The following is a 12,112-nucleotide window of genomic DNA, read 5'->3' as shown; positions in this document are numbered from 1 at the left end:
CTTGGCTGTGGCTGTGTCAGTTTGTCTAACCTTTCAGAGTGCCCTTCACCAATACCCCTTTGATGGCTCCTCTCTCTTTGGGCCTCAGGTGAAAGACATGCTTACCAGGTGCCAGCAGGAAGACAAGACGCTCTCTGATGTCTGAGTCCGTTTTTCCACTCCTACCAGACCATACCCAAAGGGTCAGAAGGATGGAAAGATGTGGTTTAGAAAATCCCAGGGACCCTTGCCTGATGCACGTGGGGATTTTGTTCCCCCCAGGGGCAAAGGGGGAAATAATGACAATGGCAGACGCCACCCTCGCGGCAGAGGGTTTGCAAAATCAGGGTGACAGAGATATAATGTTCATCGTATTTCACTGTTGCAGTCATCACTGTAGGGTTCTTCCTGCCAGCAGGCAGCCCTCGGTTGGCCAGAATCCCAAAGTCTGGGTCCGGCATCGGCTGTGTACTCATCCTCCCTGATGTCAGTGCACCAGGGGTACAAAGCTCCCAGCCGACACCATGTTCTCCAGTCTTTCTTGCCGCGCGGTGGAAGCAGTTCGCAAGTGCCGGTCGGCTGACTCCTGTTATTTTTGGTGCTTCATACCGAAGACATTCTTCTTTTCAAAGCTAAGTACCCCGTTGGGGAAACTTTTTTCTTGCTCCAGTCCAATGTCAGAAAAAGTTAATAATTGTATTTCATGTGGGAAGCAAATACCTCATAAGGATTTTCGTTCTTACTGTATTCCTTGCCTAGGCCCTGACCACGACATAGCTAGTTGTCTTTTTTGTGCTAGATTTAATCAACATACTATTAAACGGAGATACGATTTTGCCTTTCATTATTTTGGGAGGCGATTTAATTATAACATGTCATTGGACATGCTTCCAACTACCTGAGTTCATAAAAGGCGCAAGGATAAAGATAGGCCTCTGAGGTCCAAATCAGACGACAGTTTACAATTAGAGCCAGCTGCCGGTTCGGCCATCAATGAGGCGCTTTCGCAGCCCCTGTCATCGGCCATTACAGAACCACTTGCCAATACGGACTCTCACGAGGAGCCAGCTAGGCCTTCGGATATTCCAGGTGCAGGACCTTTGGATAATGCTCCCTCGGATGGGTCCGGAGCCGCTGTGCAGGTACCGGCTTCTGAGGGGGGTTTCAGGCCTACGCAGCTTCAGGTAAAGACAAAGACTCCTTCTAAAACAAAGACTCAAGCCCAGGCCTCCTCTGATCCGGGAACTAAATCTGAATAACAAATGCTTAAAATGGTGGAGGACTTGCTAACTATGATTAGGGTTTCCCATCCCCCTCCAGACAAAAGGCCAAGACAAGAATTGGATTATGAATCCTCTGATCAGGTATCTATCTCTTTAGTGTCTTCCTCTGAACAGGATTATACTTTCCCTCCTTATGAGGATTCTGATGCTGAGGAATCCATTCCTTCAGCTTCTCCTCCTGAAGATTACTCTTTTTGGGGAAACTTTACATGACATGAGGGAACATTTTCACTGGTAAGGACAGGAGTACTCTGAATCTACGAGAAGGCTTAGGGATTTCCTTCTTCTTCCCCAACACAGACCCCTGGCTATTCCTCCTAGTTTGGATATTGTGGATGATGTCTTTACTGAGTCTAATTTAACCCCTGACTCCTTTCCTCCGGACCCTGCTAAGCCTGATAGATATTACAGCGTCCTTGACTCTTACCAGTTTCTATTTAAAAATCCCACTTCTGATCCAGAAACCATTTCTCAGGGTCCTAAGGGTGTTAAAGCCGCCACTGCTAAGAACCCTATTCCGTCAGATAAGGATTCTAGAGCTTTGGAGAGATGGGGCAAAAAAGTGTACACTTCTGCTACTTTATCTATTAGGGCTTTGAATTGTCAATTTCATATGTTGAAATATCAGCAATACCTTTTGTCTGTTATGAAACAAAAAATGTGTACCATTTCTGCATGTGCAGACAATAAGGAATTACAAGATTTGATGCATGCTACTGAGCAGGTGGGGGAATATACCTTACACTGTGGTTTTGATGCTTTGGAGGCCTCTTGCAGGGCGGCAGCCACTGGCACGGTCATTAGAAGGCATGTTTGGTTAAAGGAACAAAATTTGCCTGATCAAGTAAAAGCAAAATTACTGGATGCTCCTGTTCAACATAATGTTTTGTTTGGGTCTAAGGCTGAAGAGGTTATAAAGAAAATGGAGGATAAGGCAAAATCCATGCAAATGGTTAAGGATTTCTTACAAGTTCAGCCTCCTAGATTTAGCAGAAATTGGCCAGCTAAGAATTGGTCCTTTCCCAGCTCTGACAGGCCTCAGAGGGGTAGATATAGGTGCCCCAGTGGGAGGTCCCAAGCACAGATCTCGTATAGACCTAGACAGTGGAGTGCTTCCACCCCCAGGGGTGGAGAAGATAGGTCTCAACCTTATAGGAAACAGGCTCAATGACTCCCCCTGCATGGCTCCAGGAACCTCTCTCCTGGAAGCTCCTCTGGGAGGAAAACTTTCTCTTTTTCACCAAAATTGGACTTGCATAACCCAAGACAAGTGGGTTCTGGATGTAGTTTTAAGAGGTTACAAATTCCACTTTCACACCTTACCAAAACCAAACGGATGGCCAGACCTACCAAAAACTCAATGGGCGGAGGCATTAAAACAGGTGAGGTCCCTCATGGCTATGAGGGCCATAGAACTGGTTCCAAATTCAGAGACTGGACAAGGCTTTTATTCAAGACTCTTTCTAGTTCCCAGAAAGCAAAATACTTGGAGACCCATCCTGGATCTGTCAGTCTTAAATACTTTCCTGGAGATACCAAAGTTCAAGATGCTTACTCTGCAGCAGCTCCTGCCAATGTTGAGCAAAAATGCATGGATGCTGACACTGGACTTAAAGAAGGCTTACCTACACATTCCTATCAGACAGGAGTGCAGAAGATGCCTCTGGTTCAGGGCAATCTTGAAACATTACCAATTCTCTGCGCTGCCCTTTGGCTTGTCTACTGCGCCCAGGGTCTTTACCAAGTGCCTGGCACCAGTAGTAGCTTACTGCAGACTCAAGGGAATTCAAATTTACCCTTATCTGGACGACTGCCTTATTTAAGCAGACAGCAAGGACATCTTACTCCAGCACCTGGAATTTGTTCAGGCTCTACTCAAGTGCCTGGGATTCACTGTGAACGTAAAAAAGTCAAATTTAGCACCCACTCAACAGATAACTTTCCTGGGTGCTCTTTTAAGCACTACAACCCAGATGGCATTCCTGACGCCAGAAAAACTACAGCTGGCTTCAACTTTCAAAAGCCTGGCGTTAATGTCTCAGCTACTGCAAGGAAATTCCTGCAGGCTTTGGGTTACATGGCTTCCTGCATCCTACTCATACTATATGCAAGACTGCATATGAGAAAGATACAATGGTACCTAAAAAGCGTATGGTCCCAGCATTGTCACAGTCTGGAAATAGTGATTGCTGTTTTGCCTTGCCTGCAAAAGGAATTTCATTGGTGGGCCACGGCATGTCTTCAAAACAAAGGGAAAGCCTTCAGTCTACCTCCAGCCTACCAAGTGATAACCACGGATGCCTCGGATTATGCATGGGGAGCCCACTTTCAGGGGAAAGGCCTGCAAGGGTTTTGGACAGAGGATCAGAAGCATCTACATACCAATTTAAAAGAGATGTTAGCTGTACAGAATGCCCTCTTGGCTTTCAGGGATCTTTTACAGCCAGAGCAGCTACTGATATGGACAGACAACACCACAGTTATGTGGTACATAAACAAGCAAGGGGGTTCACACTCCTACCCCCTTTGCAGACTAGCCATGATTCTATGGAACACTGAACTAGCTTGCAAAGTGGATCTACAAGCTCAATTCCTGCCAGGGAAACAAAACACTCTGGCAGACAGCCTGAGCAGGAATCTCTCAAACCCACACGAGTGGATGCTAGACATCCAAATGTTCAAGATGATTACAGAAGCCTGGGGTTGCCCGGACATAGATCTATTTGCATCTCCCCAAAACTACCAGTTACAGACTTTTTGCACAAGGACATATCACAAGCTAGCATGGAAAGTGGATGCTCTCTCATTCAGTTGGAGGAACCTCTCTGGGTATGCCTTCCCACCACTGCCTCTTCTACCAAGGGTGTTATTAAAAATAAAATAGGACAAACCAAAAATGATCTTACTAGCCCCAAATTGGCCTCGACAATTTTGGTGCTCAACACTGATAAATCTATCCCAGGAACCTCCTTGGATTCTACCTCAGATTCCAAATCTTTTGTCTCGACATCAGGGCCAGGTCCTGCACTCTCATATCAAAACTCTCAGCCTGGCGTATTCAGGGTCTATAATTAATCCTACCCTTACCAAACAGGTTATGGATGTCATCTTAGAAGCCAGAAGGCCTAGCACTAGGAAATCTTATGCAGGTAAATGGAAGAGATTTTGCACCTGGATGCAGGCTCAGGAATGTGATCCTCACATTCCAAATATTCCATTGATTTTACATTACCTAACAGATATGTTGCATAAGGGTTTATCTTTTTCTTCCATAGAAATACATGCCTCAGCTATCTCTGCACATTATAATACAGATCCTCCAATTTTTTCACATCCACTTCTGAAACAATATTTCAGAGGAGCAAAGAATTTAAGGCCCCCTAGGACTCCACCCATTCCTGCTTGGGATCTCAATTATGTACTGGAAAAGCTTACTCTGCCACCTTTTGAGCCTGCTGCCACATCCGATATAAAGTATTTATCATGGAAGACTGTTATTCTAATGGCTTTAACTTCAGCCAGGAGAGTCTCGGAGTTACAAGCGCTCATGACTATGGAACCTTACATTATTTTTCATCAAGACAGGGTTTCTTTGAGGACTAACCCTACTTTCATGCCTAAAGTGGTTTCTAAAGTGGCTTTAAACCAAACTATTCACCTGCCAACTTTTTTCCCTAATCCACAAAATAAGGGGGAGAGGATCTTGCATTTTTTGGACGTACACAAGCATCTTCGCTTTTACCTGGACAGAACCAAGGATATCAGGAAAACAGAACAACTGTTTGTTTCTTATGCAGCAAATTCCCAAGGCAAAGCTATTTCAAAACAGACCATTTCTAAATGGATTGCTTATGGAATCAGATTTTGTTACTCTCATCATGGAAAGCAAATCCCTGGAAAAATTAGGACTCACTCTACCAGAGCTGCTGCTACTTCAGTTGCCTTTCTCAGGGGAGTCCCTACCAAAGATATTTTGGAAGCTGCAACTTGGAGTTCAGTGCATACTTTCTCTAAGCACTATATTCTCCCTCTTTTTATTCTAAATCTAGGGCAGGCTTTGCTTCTGCAGTCTTGCAAGGCCTTCTAGCCGCCCCTTCTACTCTATAACCACCACCCTTTATCTCAGCTTTGAGATTCAACCCTACAGTGATGACTGCAACAGTGAAACATGATGAACATAGTACAGTTGTGTACACTTACCATAAATGTAGATGTTCGAGTGTCTTCACTGTTGCAGTCTGAGTTACCCACCCTCCTGTCCCCTCTTATACTTTTATTGGTGTGGTTTCCTGCTTCACCCTTCTTCTGAGGTGTATTTGCTACAGGGTATGGGGTTTGTTGTATGTTACAGTTTTGTTTTACTTTTAGCCTTTATTTTTGGGCACCTGACATCTGGGGCAAGAAAAACTGGAGAACATGGTGTCGGCTGGGAGCTTTGTACCCCTGGCGCACTGATGTCAGGGAGGATGAGTACACAGCCGACGCTGGACCCAGACTTTGGGATTCTGGCCGACCGAGGGCTGCCTGCCGGCAGGAAGAACCCTACAGTGATGACTGCAACAGTGAAGACACTCGAACATCTACATTTATGGTAAGTGTACACAACTGTACTTTCTCTTCCAAACCCTATCAACATCCCTAAAGGGATGCTCGACTGCTAAACTCTGGAGGCAGTTGGGGGAAGGCTTTAGTTGTACCCAATCGCCTGGCAAAATATTACAAAAGACAAATGGGTACTATCCATTATATCCAGAGGTTACAAGATTCCCTTTCATCAACCCCCTTTTGTTTAAAAAAATCCATCCCAGATGTTCCCCAAACTACTCAAGATTCTTTTTAGTGCCCAAAAAGACAGGGGACTGGAGACCAATTCTGGATCTCAGCAAGTTAAACTAATCTGTACAGAAAGAAAAGTTCCGGATGGTAACACTGCAGTCCATTATCCCCTTTCTGGGTCAGGACAACTGGATGTGCTCCATAGATCTTCAGGATGAGTACTATCATATAAAAATGGACAGACGGTCCAGGAGATTTCTGTGCTTCCGGCTAGGGGCCAGTCATTACCAATTCAGAGCTCTGCCCTTTGGCCTCACCACAGCCCCCAGGGTGTTCACCAAAATGCATGGCGCAGTAGTCACTGCTCACCTGAGACGTCTAGGATTCCAGGTGTTTCCTTATCTGGATGACTGGCTCCTCACTGCTACCACCAGGCAACAACTTATAGAGGCACGAGATTACACCATCACATCCTACGCTCAACTAGGCATCACAATAAACTTCGAAAAATCTGCCTTGTTGCTCTGTCAATCTATTACATACATAGGAGCAGAGCTAAACACAAGAAAAATGATTGCAAAATTGCCTTAGGGAAGAGTTTCCATTATTCGAAAACAGGTGTCACTTCTGAGGATCAAAAGAATTCCAGTAAAATATGTTCTTCAAGCTCTGTGGTCCATAGCAGCAGCCATACTTCTAGTTCCCTTAGCACAGTTTAACATGAGAATCCTTCAGTGGCTTCTTTTCACACAATGGTCCTTCCAGGAATTACCCATGTCTCACATGCTAATTACGGAGTCTTGCAAAAGACACCTTTCCTGGTGGGTGGTCTCCCCACTAATTACTCAGGGCAGACCTATCATGGAATCCCCTCCGGTCGCCACAGTGATGACGGACACTTCCCTGATAGGGTGGGTGGGGCATTATCTAGGGAATACAGTCCAAGGCACTTTGCAACCTCACGAGTACCACTTGCACATCAACGTCCTGGAGATGACAGTAGTGCTCCTAGCATTGCAAGCTCTTCAAGACTCTCTCCCTGCCGGGACTATTGCAATACAGACGGACAATATGTCAGTGGTTTGGTACATCAACAAACAGGGCGGAACCAGATCTTACCCCTTGTGCCAAGAGGCCCTCAAACTGTGGCAATGGGCGATTTCCTCCCAACGTTTTCTGACAGCGAAGCATATCCCTGGGACATCCAACGCAATAGTGGACAGGCTCAGCAGTGCTGTCCTCATGCCTCATGAGTTGTCTCTGAAACAGGAAATTATGGATCTTATTTTCCACAAATGGGGCCAGCCTTGCTGTGATCTCTTTGCCTCTCCCCTCAACAACAAATGCAGCAGCTACTTCTCCCTTATTCCTCCTCTAGATCAGACACCCAAGTGCGCTCTAGTCCACGATTGGCCTCAGGGACTCCTTTATGCATTAATCGTTGGGTTGCAAAATGATCCTCATTGCCCCCTATTGGACTCGACAGATTTGGTTTCCATTCCTTCACCCCCACCTTCTAGCCCAGCCTTGGATTCTGGACCCAGTGCCGGACCTCTTGATTCATCAATCAGGCGGGCTACACCTTCTTCTTCTTCTTCTTTCCACTTTTACCAGTTAGTGGTCACTACAGCGGATCATCTGTCCGCTCATGATTGGCAGTGGAGTTTTACGGTGTCATGTTGCTAGCCCAGCACCCAACCTTCGACCGGAAGGCACACGCACTCACGCCTAGGGCCAATTTAGTGTCTCCAATCCACCTACAGCACGTCTTAGGGATGTGGGAGGAAACCCACACAACCACAGGGAGGACATGCAAACTCCACACAGAAGGCACCCCAGCCAAGGATCAAACCGCAGAACCTCTTGCTGTGAGGTGACAGTGCTAACCATTGCACCACCATGGCCACCCAGTCAGGAGGGCTACACCAATCCCTCCAATCTCTCAAGCTCACAGCTTGGTTACTCCACTTCCAATCCTAGCCTGGCTCCCCAATATTTCCCCAGCAGTGCGTGATGATATTGTTTCCTCCCATAAGACAAATACAAGGAAAGTCTATGCTAGCAAATGGAAAAGATTCTCTTACTGGGCAGAATCCAGGAATTTAGATCCTTTTACAACTCCTGTACACGAGATTTTGGATTTCTTAGCAGAACTGTTTCATTCTGGTGTAGCGGCTGCTACCATCAGAGTACAACTAGCTGCCATTTCAAATTTTCATGTCTGAGTTTATAACTACAGCATAATGTATTACAAACTCTGTAAGGCCTTCATGAGAGGTACATCTCTACATAGACTCCCAGTGAAAGAGCCCCTTCCATCTTGAGATCTCAATATGGTTCTGACCTCCTTGATACTGCCACCCTTTGAACCAGCAGCATCATGTTCCTTGAAATTTCTCTCTTGGAAAACTCTCTTCCTAGTTGCTATTACTTCTGCCAGACGTGTTTCAGAACTTCATGCACTGTGTTCGCCTTCCATACCAAGTTTTTCACAAAGACAGAGTTTCTCTGAGAACCAACCCATCTTTTCTACTTAGTTTGTTCAGAACACAGTTTGAATCAATCCATTGAACTTCCTGTCTTTTTCCCTAATCATTCCAACAAGGCAGCATACAGATTACACCAATTGGATGTGCATGGACAGCTGTGTTTCTATCTCCATAGAACTAAAGAGATGTGAAAATCAGATCAGTTGTTCCTTCCATTTGCTAACAACAAACAAGGCCTTCCAGTTTCTAAAGTAACATTGTCAAAATGGTTATCAGACACCATAGCCCATACCTACCATTTGCGACAAAAAGATCTTCCAGCAAAACCCAAAGGTCATTCGACCAGGTCAGTAGCCACTTTGGTAGCGTTTCAATTTAGATTGCCCATAGATTCAATTTGTGCAGCAGTTACTTGGGCAGATCCTCATACATTCGTTTCTCATTACAAAGTAGATCTGGTCTCCCGGGGCAGGGCTTCCTTTGGTTCCACGGTTCTGAAGAGTCTGTTCCAATGAGCCACCCAGGGTTGAGGTGCTAGTGACGCTGTCCCATCCAGCAAGAATGAAGGCGAGATTGGAAAACTTAACATAAAGAAGTTATGTACCTACCATAACGTTCCATGTTAGTTGTCCTTCATCTCGCCTTCCTTTTTGGGTCCCATCCTCCTTCCCCCTTTCTCGAGGATTGAGAGGAGTTTTTCAGTGGTTTCACTGGCTAATTTGTTTTATTAGCATAGCCGACCTTAGGCATAGGCCAACTAGGCGGCCGCCTAGGGCACCGGTCTAGCAGGGGCACTTTTCTAGTATTTATTTGATGTAGTTAGACCAGGATGAGGGCATCAGGTAGTGTGGTGGGGGGCACCGTGGAGCCCTTTTGCCTAGGGCACCAGTTGACCTAAGGCCGCTGCTGTTTATTAGTTGCTTCCCAAGCAAACCATGACAGTTAACTGTATATCCAGGTTTATTAATGGATTATCTTCTATAATTATGTCTAGTATGAGCTATCTCAAACGAGATCTGGGTAGCTGACGCTGGGCATTCTGGGATAAGGGGTAGCCTTGAGCCAGTAAAGAGCTCTTGAGCTATAGTAAGTGGCTGAGTCGGAGCCGAGGATTGGCTCCGAACCCATCCAGCAAGAAGGAAGGTGAGATGAAGGACAACTAACATGGAATGTTATGGTAGGTACATAACTTCTTTTTTTAGGGCAAAGTAAATATCTCCATATACTGGTTTCCCTCTCCCATAACCAAGAAAAAAAATCACATATGCTTAGCATAGTTCTCCCTAGGATAGTTTATACTACTGCATCCATGCCGCAGTGATGGCCATTTCAGAGGGGGTGCTAATTCCAAGTTCATTCTGATGTTCTCATACCTGTCAAACCAAGCAACAATACTACCAAAACCCAGAAATAAAAGTGACATCTAAACAGGCTCTGCCTAATTTGCAAGTATGTACTTGATAAAAAAAGGCATTTTGACACAGTATTTTAGTTTGTCAACCAGGTAGATGGACTGGTCAGAGAGGACCATTGTCAGCCATGACCAGGGCCCAATAACACTATGAAGGTGATTGGTACCCACAATCACTTTCAGAAGACGTTTCATGTGGAGACATCCTTGAGATCCTAAGACAGAGGTGTGTGGAACCCCATCAACCCTTCATCTGAGGAGTCGATATTCTTGGAGGCTTTCAGTACTACTTTGTCTACCTTCTGGGTTTCTCTGCCTGACAATGAGCTCATTGATTTGGTCTCTCAGCGGGTGTGGAAGGAACCTGACACATTTGAGCCCATACCCAGAAGACCAGAAAAGATTAGGGTTGGGAGGGTGGCCTAATGGTTATGGTGTTTGCCTTACAAACACAAGGTGCAGGGTTTGAGTCTCACAAAGGATAATTGGTTAGGCTTAAAATGGCTTGCAAGGGCAGTTAGCTTAGTACTAACCTATTATGGCACCACCTTCAGGCAAAGGTTTTGGACTAAAGGGATGCCTGTTGATGCCATGGTCATGGAGGCGGCCACCAAAAAGGAACTTCCTGAACAGAGTTCCAATGTTCATCCCCCTAACAGGGAGTCTAGGGCGATGGACAGGTTTGGAAAGCATGTCTATGCTTCAGCCACATTCGCCCTAGGGTTGCTGAATTGTTTGACACATTTTACTAGGTTACAGAGGGATTTGATCAAGGAACTTTCCAATACCCTCTCAAGCTCTGTTTCTGCAGAGGTCTAAGAATCCATAACTTCAGTTGGCTACCCTGCAGTCTATTTCAAATTCATCTGTGAGGCTTGTTTCGCATGTAGCCGAAGGAATCTCAAGGGCAGCGGGTTCGGGTATTTCCATCAGGAGAAATGCCTGGATGTGCTTCTGTGATTTTGCAGAACCCTTCAAGTCATTGTTCGTTAATGCTCCCTTTGACAGCACTTCCTTGTTTGGCCCCACAATGAAGGAAATTTTTTCCAGGTGTGAAAAAGATGGAAAGACCCTGTCTGCAGTGGGAGTATGTTTTTCGACCCCTCTCAGATCGTTTTCAAGGAATCAATGAGGTGGTCAGAAGATGTGGGTCAGGAAATCCCAGGGTCTTTTCCAGGACACACGTGGAGGAACTTCCCGCAGGAGTGGAAGGGGAACTCCAATGGTTGACAACGCCCCCACATCAGAGGAGGCCTGCAAAATCAGGGGTCCAGAGATTCTTTCTTGAACAGACCAAACAAGCGCTCCTGAAAGGAGGCCAGATTGCCCACCTCTGGAGGCAGTCTGGGCTTGATTATCCCTGCACCAGAGAGCCTGGCTAGACATAAAAAGTACTTGGGTGCAGAAGATTATATCCAAAGGCTATAATAATACCCTTTTCCCCTTCCACCTTTAGTATCAAGAACAATCCCCAATGTTCCACCCAGTCAGAGGGAAGAAACAGCAATTCAGATACAAAAGCTGCTAGAAAAAGAGTCATCCAAGGGGTCCCACCAGACCAAATAGAGTCTTGAATTTACTCAAGGTTCTTTTTAGTGCCAAAGAAGACGGGACTGCAGACCAATTTTGGATCTCAGCAACCTGAACAAGTCAGTTCATCGTACCAAGTTTTGGATGGTCACTGTTTAGTCCATTCTGCCTTTTCTGGGCAAGGATGACTGAGTGTGCTCGATAGACCTTCAGGAAGATGAACAGAAGGTACTTAGTAGTTCCGGCTGGGAGCCAGTCACTACCAGTTCAGATTTCTGCCCTTTGGTCATACCACAGACTTCAGAAACAAAAACACCACGAAATTCAAAGGAAGACACAGAAGTAGCTAACATCCATCTTTATTCTTTCCATCCTGGTACCTCAGCTGTTCGCCTTCAATGGGACATACTTTAACATTTTCAGTGTTCTTTTATATATGCATTAATTGATTAATTAAGCCTAATTTAATTAATTAAACATCACATAACTATAGGCATAGTTTTTATTCAAAATAGGCATAGTTTTTATTCAAACTAAAGGGGTGGCGAAAGCCACATAACTATGGGCTAGGCTTATAAATGCCCTTGGGCAGATAGCCTAGTATGAACCTATGAACCTATTATGTCAAACATTTAACTCTTTCA

This window comes from Protopterus annectens, chromosome 1.part1, assembly GCF_019279795.1.
Source record: "Protopterus annectens isolate FY-2018-M chromosome 1.part1, PAN1.0, whole genome shotgun sequence".
Taxonomy (NCBI): Eukaryota; Metazoa; Chordata; order Ceratodontiformes; family Protopteridae; genus Protopterus; species Protopterus annectens.
Note: the sequence above shows the minus strand (reverse complement) of the source record.